This window comes from Nicotiana tabacum, chromosome 8 (genome assembly GCF_000715075.1).
Source record: "Nicotiana tabacum cultivar K326 chromosome 8, ASM71507v2, whole genome shotgun sequence".
Taxonomy (NCBI): Eukaryota; Viridiplantae; Streptophyta; class Magnoliopsida; order Solanales; family Solanaceae; genus Nicotiana; species Nicotiana tabacum.
In genome coordinates, this window is record NC_134087.1 from 131,622,238 (window position 1) to 131,635,597 (window position 13,360).

General features: G+C 37.5%; 2 pseudogenes; both read right to left on the bottom strand.

Moving 5' to 3' along the window:
* Positions 1-6,774: 6,774 nt before the first annotated feature.
* Positions 6,775-9,024, bottom strand: LOC107831546 (ABC transporter G family member 11-like; annotated as a pseudogene).
* Positions 8,619-9,898, bottom strand: LOC142161732 (ABC transporter G family member 11-like; annotated as a pseudogene).
* Positions 9,899-13,360: the final 3,462 nt, after the last annotated feature.

Here is a 13,360-nt window from a genome sequence, read left to right on the forward strand (position 1 = left end):
TACCATGTTGGCCATTTCTCCATTGGTGATGTTATTGGGTACATAAGCTTCGTTCAACACTTTTATCGATGCATTCCTATGCACCTCAAAATTCTGTAAGATATCTGAGCAGGGGTTTTGTTCAGATGATGAACCACAGAATACTCTCTTGCTTGCATCTTTCTCCAAAGATCATCCGAGTCAGTTTCAATGATAGGCTGCTTGGGAGTGGCTTCTTTACTTGTTCCTCCCAAATGCTCGAGTGTGTAAACCCTACCAGTCCTGGTTATACCTTGTGCTGCACCGATTTCTTCCATTTCCCCTTTCCTTTCCTTCTTACTCCTACAGTGTAGTTCCAAGGTATGGCATTGGACTTAAAGGACGGTGTAGGTGCTACTGTCACGGTGAAGGGTGTGGTCACTTCCATCTTAAATGAAGTTAACGTAACTGAGGGCGTTGTTACTTCAACCTCAAATGGGGTTGGTGTAGTTACTTAAGCCTCAATTGGTGACTAAATTTGCACCATAATAGGTGTGAGAATGACTGGAGGTATTTTAGGTTCATCCCCTTCACGAATGAGCCCGATTGATCCTTCCGGATCCCACTCTTCATCAGTTTCGATCATATTTACCCCCTCGCCCTTGTGATCCGGGAGGGGATTGTTGTGGACATTAGGTGCAACCTTTTTTGCTTGTATAACCTTGGTGTCAATCAATGTCTAGATCTTATCCTTCAAAGTAAGACATTCATGGATAGTATGACACTTCATGCCCGAGTGGTAGGCACATGTCTTGTTTGTCATTGTCTGCATTGATGACATATTGATCTGCTCGCGTAGTATAGAGGAGAACGAGCGACATTTGAGGTTAGTGCTTCAGACCATGTGAGAATAGAAGCTATATGCTAAGTTCTCTAAGTGCGAGTCCTATTTAGACTCCGTGGCTTTCTTGGGGAATGTTGTATCAGGTGAGAGTATTAAGGTGGATCCAGGAAGGTCAAGGCAGTCCAGAGTTGGCCTCGTCTTACCACAACAACTGAGATCAGGAGTTTTATGGCATTAGTAGGTTATTATCATCGGTTCGTAGAGGGATTCTCATCTATTGCAGAACCTTTGACTAGATTGACCCAGATGGGTGCATTGTTCCGATGGTCCGATGATTGTGAGGCGAGCTTTCAGAAACTCAAGACCGCATTTACTATAGTGAAGGTGTTAGCTTTTCGATTTAGGGATGTATACTGTATATTACGACTCTTTATGAATTGGCATGAGTGGTGTGTTGATGCACGAGGGGCAAGTTATTGAATATGGTTCACGTCAACTGAAGCCCCACAAGAAGAATTACGCCATGCATGATTTGGACGCGATAGTTCATGCTTTCAAGATGTGGAGGCATTATCTTTATGGGGTGTCCCCCACGATTTACACCAATCATCACAGCTTGTAGCATTTTTTTAAGCAGAGGGATCTTAATTTGAGGTAGCGCATGTGGCTTGAGTTACTGAAGGACTATGATATTACAATCCTTTATCATCCGAGCACGACAAATGTGGTTGCGGATGCTTTGAGCAGAAAGTCCGAGAGTATGGGTAGTTTGAAATTCATTTAAGCAAAGAGAGGCCCTTGTCTTTGTACATTCAATCCTTAGCTAACAGAATTGTGAGGCTGGATATTTTAGAACCCAATTGAGTTCTTGCATGTGTTGTGGCTCAGTCTTCATTATTTAAGTGGATCAAGGCTAGTCAGTACGATGATTCGCACTTTCTTGTTTTTATAGAGACGGTGCTACAGGGTGGTGCCAAGGAGATTACTATTAGTGAGGATGGTGTTCTGCGACTCTAGGGTTGCCTATGTGTCTCCAATATTGATGGCTTAAGGGAGAAGATTCTAGAGGAGGTACACAGTTCTCGGTATTCTATTCATCCAGCTGCTACCAAGATATTTCGCGACTTGAGGCAACATTATTGGTGGCGGTGGATGAATAAAGACATAGTTGAGTATGTACCGAGATGCCTAAACTGCCAGCAGGTTACGAATCAGCACCAGAGGCTAGGAGGCCTAATTCAGCAGATGATTATACTGGAGTGGAAAGGGAGAGCATCACTATGGACTTCGTAGTTAGGTTGCCGCGAACGTTGAGGAAGTTTGATGACATTTGGGTCATTGTCGACAGGCTGACCAAGTTGGCACACTTTATTCTAGTGATGCCTATGTACTCATTAGAGAGATTGGCCCAGGTTTACATTCAGGAGATTGTCTGGTTGCATGGTGTGCCTGTTTTCATCATTTCAGATAGAGGCCCTCAGTTCACTTCGCTTTTTTGGAGACCAGTACAGAGTGAGTTGGGTACCCGGGTAGAGCTCAGCATAACCTTTCATCTACAGACCAACAGGCAGTCAGAGCGGAGAGTTCAGATCTTGGAGGATATGCTCAGAGCATGAAGGGAGGATATGCTCAAAACCCAAGGCATGAATCTCCTCAAGGGTTTCCCTCTAAGACAACCGCTTTACGTAGTCGGTCGTCGTTCTTAAACGGGCCTTGACTATCTCCACATTGATTTTATACTGGGCCAGAATTCCTTCAACCTCGGAGGAATAAATCAAGGTTGCCTCTAATTTGGACTTCAACCCAGTGTATTCCCGGCCAAGATCATCTCGTTCCGCGACGGATAAACCCAGTTGTGCCCCGAGTTTGTCTTTTAGCCGAAACCACTTGTCGGCCTTGTCCTTTGCCACCCGAAGCTGGTCCTTGATCGATGTTAGATCCTCTTTTGTAACCTCCTTTCCGAGGCCAACATGTCCATCCTACTCCTCAATGCCTCGGCCGTAGTCTTGACCTCGTTCATCTCGTCCCAGAGCTGGCCAATCAAGTCTATCTTCTTTTGGACCTGCAAGGTTGCGTCGTTAGTCACTATGTGTAACGTCTCATTTTTAGCCTCAAATATCTTTATCTTCTCGATCAGTTTGGCATACTCCTTTTTGACGGACAATGCCTCCTTCTGTCTTTTTCCAACACGACTCGAAGAATTGGGAGGTCTTTGAGGGCTTCGTCTTTTTGTTCATTGAGAACCCTATAGATGTCCTTCTACCGAACATGCTCTTTGAACTCGAACTCGAGCTGGCTAACTTCCATTCGAGATCGAAGGAAGCTTTCATGGTGGAGCACCGAAGCCTGAAAAACAAAACGATAAGATCATTAAAGCATGCTGAAACTAAGCAAGACTCGCAAAGTGAACAAGGGATAGGAAACTTACTCGGTACAATGCCTATTGTGCCTCGTTGAAGAGGCTTGACGTGCCTACTTTGTTCATCTTCGTCGGGTCCTCCTCGGTCACCGAGCAACAAAGATAGCCGACCACACCCACCGAAGCAAATAGCAACCGGGTGTCTTCCAGGAGAGTCAACACAACCGTTGTTATACGAACGAGGTCCACACTCAGAGCAGGGAGCTACCTCACCAGCTTCAGAATTGAGTTTGGCTCGCCTGCTCCCGATGGCGCATCCTTTTTTGGGAACTCTAGGTGACCAAGCCTGAAATAATCCTCTAACACGCCCATGTCCATGCCATCGAAAACATGTTGAGGGCCTCATCTGCGCCCCGTTCCATCTAATTTGATTTCTCCTTGTCGGCCTAAGCCTAGTCGAACATAGACTCTATGTGAGACGGTGACTCCACGATGTCTATGACACCGACTATTTCCTTCGAGGCAAAAATAGCTTCTCGGGAGGCCGTAGACTCTGATTTCTCTTCTGGCTCCCGAGCTAAAGAAGGGTTGGCCTCTCGGCCACTTTCCCCGGTAGCCACCTACTCTCATTCGTCAATGTTCGACCTATGAGGGATGAACTCTAGATCATCGTCTTCAGGGTAATCCATAAGGTGGAAGAGGGAGTCAAGGTCCGGTACCCTGGGTACTCTTCTTGTTGCTTTTCTGGACACGGACAGTTACCCTCTTCTTTTTCACCTCGGCGTCCGGGGAGAGGATTTCATCTTTTTCTTTTTCTTCTTCTTATTCTTCTCCTCCCATGCAGCAGCTCTTGGCTATCCCGAAGCGGAAGGTTCAGCAAGTGAGGATGGAGCCTCGTCCTCAACCAGTGGCCGAAGCTCAGTGGTCTTGGGCAAATGTGAAAAAAGGAAAAAGACTTAGTAAAAACAAAGGTTAAGTATGAAAGTAGAATTGGTCTGGAGGAGGAATCACCATGGGAACAAGCCTCCCGATTGCCCTTTGAAAGCTTGCGCCACTCGCGCTCAAAAGTACGACATTTATTTGCAGATCCCCTTGATCCACTCCTTGAAGTAGGGGACTGCATTAGAAACTTGGGCAAGCGCTGAACAACGATAGGCACAAGCAATTAGAAAAAGAACAAAAAAAGAACTAAGATACTCAGAAAGCAAAGAAAACTTACAAGCTGAGTTCCATTTTTCAGGGAACAGTAAAAATTCGGGGGGAATGAGATCTTCAGTCTTCACCCGAATGAACCTCCCCTGCCAACCTCGATCTTGATCTTCATCAATGCTCGAGAATGAAGCTTTGCTTGCTCGATGGACGAGCTTGATCAACCCCCCTCGGAAAACTCGGGGACTATAGAGATGAAGCATGTGGTAACGGGCAAGCTGAGGTGCTTCGGTGTTGTTGACGAAGTGGCGGAGGAGGATTACGATCCTCCTAAAGGACAAGTGAATCTTCCCAAGGTAGACCTTGTACATTTTACAGAAGTTAAGGATTATAGGGTCCATCGGGGTAAGCGTGAAAGGGTAAGTATAAACACTTAGATACCCTTCCACGTGGGTAGTAATGTCCTCATTGGGCCTGGGGACGACCACTTCCTTTCCCTCCCAGTTGTAGTCCACCCGAACTGTAGGGAGTGTGTTTTCAGTAACAGAGCATTTGTACCTCCCCCTCGCCTCGGTCTTGTTGACTAGAGGATTTTTCGACTTTAAAATCGTTCTCAATGGAGAACCCCCCGAGAATGAAGCTCTTCAAAGGAGGTTCCGGGGCCACCTCAAAAATGGTCACCTCAACATCCGTGGATGGGTTGGAAGTTGAAGGGACGGTCTGCTGAGGTACGGATTTGGAGGTTCTTGCCATCGGATTCGGGAAAAATATGAAAATTTGAAGGTGGGGATGAAGGTTTGAAGATAAGGATAAATGTATGACGGTCAGACTTGAAGATTTGAAGATGAAAGTATGAAGATCTGAAAACCAATGTGTGAAGGCTTGAAGGGGTTGGAATTAAGTAAGGATATCGAGGGTACATCAAGGAGCTCTGGAAACGGAAAGTAAAAAAGTGAAAAGGGGTCGGCGATTTTATAGAGAAAGGGTAATCAATACATGACGTTTTGCATTCGGGGACGGTCAATCGGCGGCTGACACGTGTTCGAAGTCAGACGACGTGACTGATGGGACGTTTCGCTAACCCGTCAACTCGGTTGTAGCATACGAAAGAAGGAACCGAGGTTAACTTATCGCTTTCTGACGCTTCGATAAATCTACTCTCCAAAAAATGATGGGACTATCTCTGTACGGGTAAAATCAGGAGGAGGAGGGTACAAAGTTTTCCTCGATTAGGAAACAAAGGGGAAGCATGACTCGACGTGATCAAAATCGAGGCCTTGGAACTTCTCATATCGAAACCTGGGAGGAGTGAACAACGTATCTGAGATCGGGCACGACAGGATAATGAACCCAGACCAAGTTTAGCTTCTGGACCTCGGGAAACACGGAGAACGGTTATGCATGACGAGTAGGGGGGTGTAATGTTCGGCCTCAACCGGATATTAAGGGCCGAATCCCATCCAATATCAACTATGGATCGAGATTTACCAAAAAAAGAAGATTTTTACCTTATTTAGACTTATATTAGGATTGAAATTCCCCTACTATATAAAGTGGAATGTTTTCTTTATTTTGACACATTGTGACACGCAAATCAAAGCAATAAAAGTTTATTTTTGTCTTCTAACTATTGTTCAAAGTGTTCTTTATTTTGTTCTCTGATTTATTCACGACTGAGCTTGTATCGAGGGTCTGATCGAGGAAAAAGTCCATTGTTCAATCTAAGATCAAGATGGACCATCACGTTGCGATTGATTTGATCATTTATGTTATCTCTAACTTATTTATCTAATATTCTTAATCATTCGTATTGAATTAAATCACATATCGGCTTTTAAATCGCATACAAATTTAATTGTTACTTATTTTATGGGTAAACACTTGTATCTATCACTTTAAAATGGACTGATAGATCTTAAATTTAGTTTGATGCTAAAAGAAATTTTACGCTATTGTCATTTAGAATATGAATTAAATTTCAGAGAAGTTCTCATCATGGTACATTAGTTGTAAAACGAGTTACATGGGATAAGACGTATTGCAAACACATCTGTCGGGACCAACGATCATTGTGATGGAGTGATAAATACTCTTTTATTCTTAATCAAAGGTTTAGGTTCGAGCTTTTGGTTTAAAGTCTCCTTTATTTGAATTTAACCGGACGTCAATACAAATACAGGATGCATAGCAAACTAAACAAAGAAAAAGAACATCTGCTGTGCAGTTCCTTCTGTTTTTAGCAAGGAGTAATTGGTGGATAAAATCTGATAGGAGACTCTGTCTACCATATATAGTATATATTTGTGTCATGACTTTGTGTCGTAAGTCTAGCAATTTCCATTTAATTAACGGCAGCCACTTATTTTCAGCTCTATTTCCCAACCCCCTCTTCCCTACCTGTAAAGTCGTAATATAATGGAGTCAACGTACCTTTTCTTCCCACTTCATACATAATTAAGCAGGGTGAACTCTATAAAATAAAGAAACAAGGAGCGGAAGATAAAGATGGTAAAAACCATTGTCATCTCGTATATTACTGATGAAAACTTCAGTAATGTATAAAAAGAAAAATAAAAGAATAGTATTGACCTTCCTTTTTTATTAAAAAAAATTGCTAATAAACACATTCCTTTTAATCTCTTGCTATGTTGGATTTTGGTCCAGATATGGAGCCAGAGTCTTCTGATTCTGTTGCAATTTTGTTGTACCAACGTAACCTCGGACCCAAGGAATAACATCCTCGTTGATCTTGATCATGATGAAGAAGATGACTCGGTAGATGATTATCATGGAGAAGATGACACTTAGATCCACCCATTTTGATCTGTTCACATCAATTTGGAATATTTGTTTTAGTGCGTATTCACCTCTGATCTTGGAAAGATCAAGACTCTGGTTATCAAATGTCAGCCCCTTCAAGTCGTTTTTGTATTGCCCCTACAAAATTGAGTTTTCATTCTAACAGACAAAAATGTTACCCCTATTTTGTCGGGTCATGGAACCTATCTACAACAATACTTTTGTTTGATGTGCATGTGGAACTTATATACTGTAAAACTAAAATCTTAGTATTTTGGATTATTAAATATAACTTATTTTTAGCTGCATTAATGATGTAAAAATTTAACATGCGTCAATTTTTACCTGTATAGCCCAATAGTCAAAAGTGATGTAAGACACTGGATAACGCCAAACAGGTTTTGGGATGTCATGAGGGAGTCTGAAGAACCCACAGACCATCATAAATATTCCCTGAGACACGCAATTGTTACGTGTAGAAAGCAAAATTTATTTATAATAAAAGCAAAACAGTTATATATTACCTGAATGCCAGCTCCTATGATGATACCCATGAGGAAATTAGGGACAATACTAGCTATGACCATCATCAAACTTTCGACAACAGTAACACTAGCATAGAGGCACTACGAAGAACAAATAGTGGGAGAAACCTGGATGCAAATGGACCATGAAGTAGCAGATAGTACCAGAAAGAAATGCAATCAATATAAGGAATGGCATTGCGGATAATGTGTTGCTTATGACAAATGCAGTGACACCATAATGTCCATTCATCCTCTCCCTTTGAAAAACCTGTTTTGATTGCAAAAAGAGTTGAGATTATTAGAATCGTTTCGCAATGTATCATCATCTATAGTTAGATAACTTGTTCCATACAAAAATACGAACTTTCATATCCTCCACAAATGAAGGGAAACCTCCAATCGACATGAATGTCATAAATCCAAAGATGAAAGCTGCACATGCACCTCTTGCCTGCATTAAGAATCTCTTAACTGTGATCAGTGTATTTGTTTTTAATTTCCAATTAAGGAGAAATAATTACCTGGATGGAAGTATAGATGGTTCCCACATTAAAATAGATGGTTCCGACGCAGATGGAGTCCACTAAGTAGATAACAAGTCTCAGCCAGTAATATCCAAAATCTCTTGACATATTAACAAATGAACGTTTGGTTAAGATGTAGGATTGCATAAAGAAACTAGCCTGGCTACCATTAGAATCAGGCACTGCTCTTTCCTGTTACTCCAAAAGAATAAACAACAATCACATGATTTCGTGAGAAAACAAACGGCAGGTGATGAAATCAATCATGATCAATATATATACTTGGACATTAACACTTACAACTTTGGACATTTCGTCTACTCGTTCATTTGTTGAGTAACAGTACTGAGAACGACCATACAAGTCAGTTAGTCTTTCAATTGCTTCTGCTGTTGTCATCTTGTTTAGAGGATCGTCATTGCACTGCTCAAAGAATATATTAAATATTTGGAGTTTGATTAGTAACAGGATGATCTCAAAAGATATACCTGGATTGACTCTCTTAGAGTTGCCTTAACTTTGTCGAAATCAGAGTTAACACACCGGAGGAAATGATCTAATGGGTTTCTGAGAGAAGGACAAGGAAACCCAGCTTCTGCAAACAACTGCAAGAAAAAAGAGAAAGGCAGGGATCAGTGGTGAATTTAAAATTTAAAGTAAGCTTGTTCTTTTTTATGTGTGTCGAATTCGTTAACATATATATTGTTCAAACTAAACGCAGTGGGTTCTCTGAAAAGGGGGGGATATATTGCCTTGTATGCTTCAGAAGCCTGACCAAAGTAAACGGTAATGCCTCCGGAAAGCAAGTATAATCTGTCAAACAGCTCAAATACTTCACTACTTGGCTGGTGAATTGAGGCTATCACTGTCCGTCCATCTCAGGACAGACAATGTGTCACGAAGAAAACTGAGGCACTGTCACGAAATCCAGAAATTAAGCAGATTCCAGATATTGTCCATTAATGTCGTGCAATTAATAAGTGATCTATTCTTAAGCGCATTACCTGTCCAGTCCACTTGTTGGTTCGTTGAGAAAGAGTAATGTAGGCCTCATTAGAATCTCAATGGCAACACTAACCCTTCTCTTTTCTCCCCCACTAATACCGCGCAAGTGCCAATTCCCAATAAACGTATCAGCACAATCTTGTAAGCCCATTTCAGTGATGGTGCTCTCAACCAGTGTACGTTTCTCCGACAATTGCATCTTATCAGGGAGACGCAATTGAGCCGAATAGGAAATCGTCTCTCGAACTGTTAGCGTTCCAATCAATGATCATCTTGTGTTACATATGCCTGTGTGTGGAGAAGACATCATTTTGACTGTAATTTTTTTTTTTATACAGCTATTTCAGAAAAAAAAAAAAAAAAAAAAGACTGGAGTAATTAATATATAGAACTACTTACTGCTGTCCCGAAAGACAGCTTAGTTTTGCGACCATTGAGGAGAACTTTTCCAGAGAGGACTGCATTAGCATTTAGCAGCAAGACGTCCAGAGAGGGCGTCGAGAAGTGTAGATTTTCCAGAACCAGAAGGGCCCATTAAAGCAGTGAAGGTTCCAGGCTCGGCATAACCAATAAGACCTTGTAACACACTTCGGCTCTCTCCATTTTTGAGAGCCACAATTACATTTAGATCCTTCCAAGCCAGATGAGCTGAAACATCTCCTCGGACTAATTCAGTGTTTATTTGGCCTTGTGATTCTTCAATACTCTCCACCATCACATCATTCGACCATGTAATTTCCAATGTTGATGACGAGTTCCTCATCTATATACAACCAATTGCTCTCTTCTTCTTCTGGCATATTTCTTCTACTAATAATCCTTTTAAACATATGGAAAAAGAACAGCTAGCAACCAGGTAAATATTGACTTTAAAAAAGGGTCAGCTCTATCTATATTATATTAAAAGCATGAAGGCCTTTAGCGAAATGTCGTTCGCCTTTTTTATCCTTTAAAATTAGAAATATTACTGGACAAAATAGTCATTTAATAATTTTTCTTAATATTTAGGATATTAAAAGCAATTAAAATTGTGATTACTAAATTTTTCCTTATTTGAACTAGGTAAAAATTCCTAAATTTAGCACTTTAAAATCAAATAAGATTTTACTTTATGAGAATTCCCTTTTTATTTGAAGTATGTTATAACAAACTATATTTACGGCTAATCATCCTATTAGGGTTTTGGAGTCAATTATCATATTAGTGAACAGAAACTTTGTCGATAGTATGGTTTTATTTTACTAAGCATTCTTAGACAGGAACTATGACATATTTGTGTTTATTAACTTGGATTTTAGTTATGCTTAATGATTTTATTATATTTTTAAGAGTCAATTTTCTTATCTTTTACTTTGTGGTGCATTCATAATTCATGGTTGATTATTGCTTCAATTTGAATAAAAGTCTTGTTTTGGATTTTTTTTTTGTTCTCTTTATTTTGCCATACCAATATCTTGATACGTTTGTTTGCTTATTAGTATTTTTTACTTTTGTTTTTCATCTCTTTTTATATTCTTAACTTGGTATAGTCTAATTCTTGTGCTTTCTTTCTTCCAATTTTAAGTTGCAGTATCATATTTTAGAAGCTTTTGGACCTGAAACAATAAAGTATATACACAACAATGAGTAAAATTTTGTTTCGGTAAATTATTTATTTATTTAAATTGTGCGAAATAGCTATAACTCTTTATTCTAATTTCTGCGCAAAGACGAAAAATTTAAATATTTAATTCAATCTACTATTTATCATGATTTAGTTATTTGAATTATTGATGTTATTATGAAAAGATTTTAAAAACAAGTTTTATTAAGTAAAAATATATTATTATTTTTAGCTGGTTAAAATTTATTTATTTTCGTCAGTCGGATAAGAGAAGACAATTGCACTACCGAATCTTCATAAATTGGTCCACGAAACAAAAGGAGAAAGATAGGAGTAAAGCTTAAGCGAGCACTGAAAGTCTTGAATTATTTTTCACGTGCTAAAGAGCACTTGAAGAAGACCCGATTTGGTGCCCCTCGTATTCATTCTTTCTCCTCTTTTATTCAACATACTTTTTTTTTCTGTAATAAAAGGTGATATATATATATATATATATATATATATATATATATATATATATATATATATATATATATATATATATTATTTCTTCATGGCTTTAACCATTATTGGATATGTTATATAATATTCCCAAGAATTTTTCTTTATACTCTTTTACTAATTGCTGCCACACTAATTCTACCTTAAACAAATAATTTAATGTCATCGAACTAAAATTAAGGTAAAGATCAATAAATAATAGTTTAACTGAAATACCAGCTAGCCCCGCCGAAAGATATAGAAATCGATGAAAATATGTTTTAATATTTAATGCCATAAAAATTATGAAAATATTTTATTTTAAAGACTTAAAGTTGTGCCTCTAAACTGTCGAGCTCAAAAAAATTGAAATTGAATAATTATCTATTCTAAACATATATTTGCAAGTAAAAATATTGTTTTTATTTGTAAAAATAAAAAACAAGCAATAACAATCATAATACGAAGAATTGCATGAATCTATTCTTAAATGTCTTCCTGATGCAATTTTTTTTTAAAAAAATTTTGTCTCTGAATTCCAATATGAATTTAATTTTGGTTACATATGTATGATAAACATGACATTATGATATAGAGAAAAATTATATTGAATGCCACAAATATAAAATGAAGTTTATAGCTGAAAATCACCGTTCATCATTTTTATAAATTGATATTTTTTATTTTCTTATTTTATAACTCAAGCACATTATTATTTATGTGTTTCTTTAAAATTTTATACTTATTAGTATAGGATACACGCGCAATGCACGAAATATAATAATATTAAATATAATAATATTATTGATGTTATATCCATATTTTAAGTGTTCTTATCATAACTTTAAGAACTTTCTAATCTCAAGTTTAAATAGTTTTTTCTTTTTATTTTTAATATATTTTTTAAATTTTTAATTATTTTTCTTATTTCTGCTATAATGTTATCTAATATGTAATATTATCACATTTCATGTAATTTGTCTACTATATTAAAAGCACGAGGCCACTATTGAAATGTCATTCACCTTTGTTACCCTTTAAAAGTTAATTTCACACTAGACAAAATAGTCATTTAATTATTTTCTAATATTTAGAACTTCAAATTCAACTAAAATTTTACTTAAGAATATCCTAATATTTCGGACTTCAAATTCAATCAAAATTTACCTTATTAAATTTTTTTCCCCTTATTTCACCAGTTTTTATAAATATCCTTTTAGAGTTTAGTACGTGACCCCTATTTTTTTTTTTAATTCTTAGCCTATGATGTATGTAATAGTATTTTTTTCTCCAAATTACCAATAATTGATTACTTAAAAATATGAAGCATCGTAATGCATGTTCGCTTTTTTCTTGTTAACTTCTTAAGAGTTTTGATTTAATTTTAACTTTAATTTCCTAGAAGTCTGAACTAATATGGTGTTAATTTAGAAATAAATTATGCTACGGCCATACTATGTGAAATTATAACTACAGTTAATTTTTTAATCTTACGGTAAACTAATGTATTTGGAACTTTTCGAATAACTATAAATTTGTCATTTTCCTCCCTATAGTTTTGAAAAATTGACCTCACCATTGTGAACTCTTGAATTTCAAAGTATTTATTAGCAAAGTACCTTCAGAATGAGTTAAGAATAGTATTAACTTTTATGTGGCATTGGATGAACTTGCAAAGAAGGGAATTTAGACCTAATCAATAAGAATCCAGGCAACGTTTTTACACACGAAGAGGTTTATTTGGCTTGTCTATAATTTTGATTAACTTTGAATGAACAATTATTTTTTTTTATAATGACATTATGAACGTAAAGTTTACAAAGAGTTGCAAGATGAGATACAACAAACGGAGAATGATATTTATAATTATAAATTCTATAAAACTAATTACACTAAATTCATTCAGAAAATATTGAATTCAACCATATATTGTACGAATTTACTAATATATATTTTCATCATTAAACATATATTGAGTTTAGTTTAACCTCCATTGCTAATTTTTCAATAATTTGTGTATATGTTTTATATTGATTAATGTAATGCACACGTGCAACGCACGTATACCAAAACTAGTACAAATAAAGGGACGAAGGATAAAATAATTAAGCG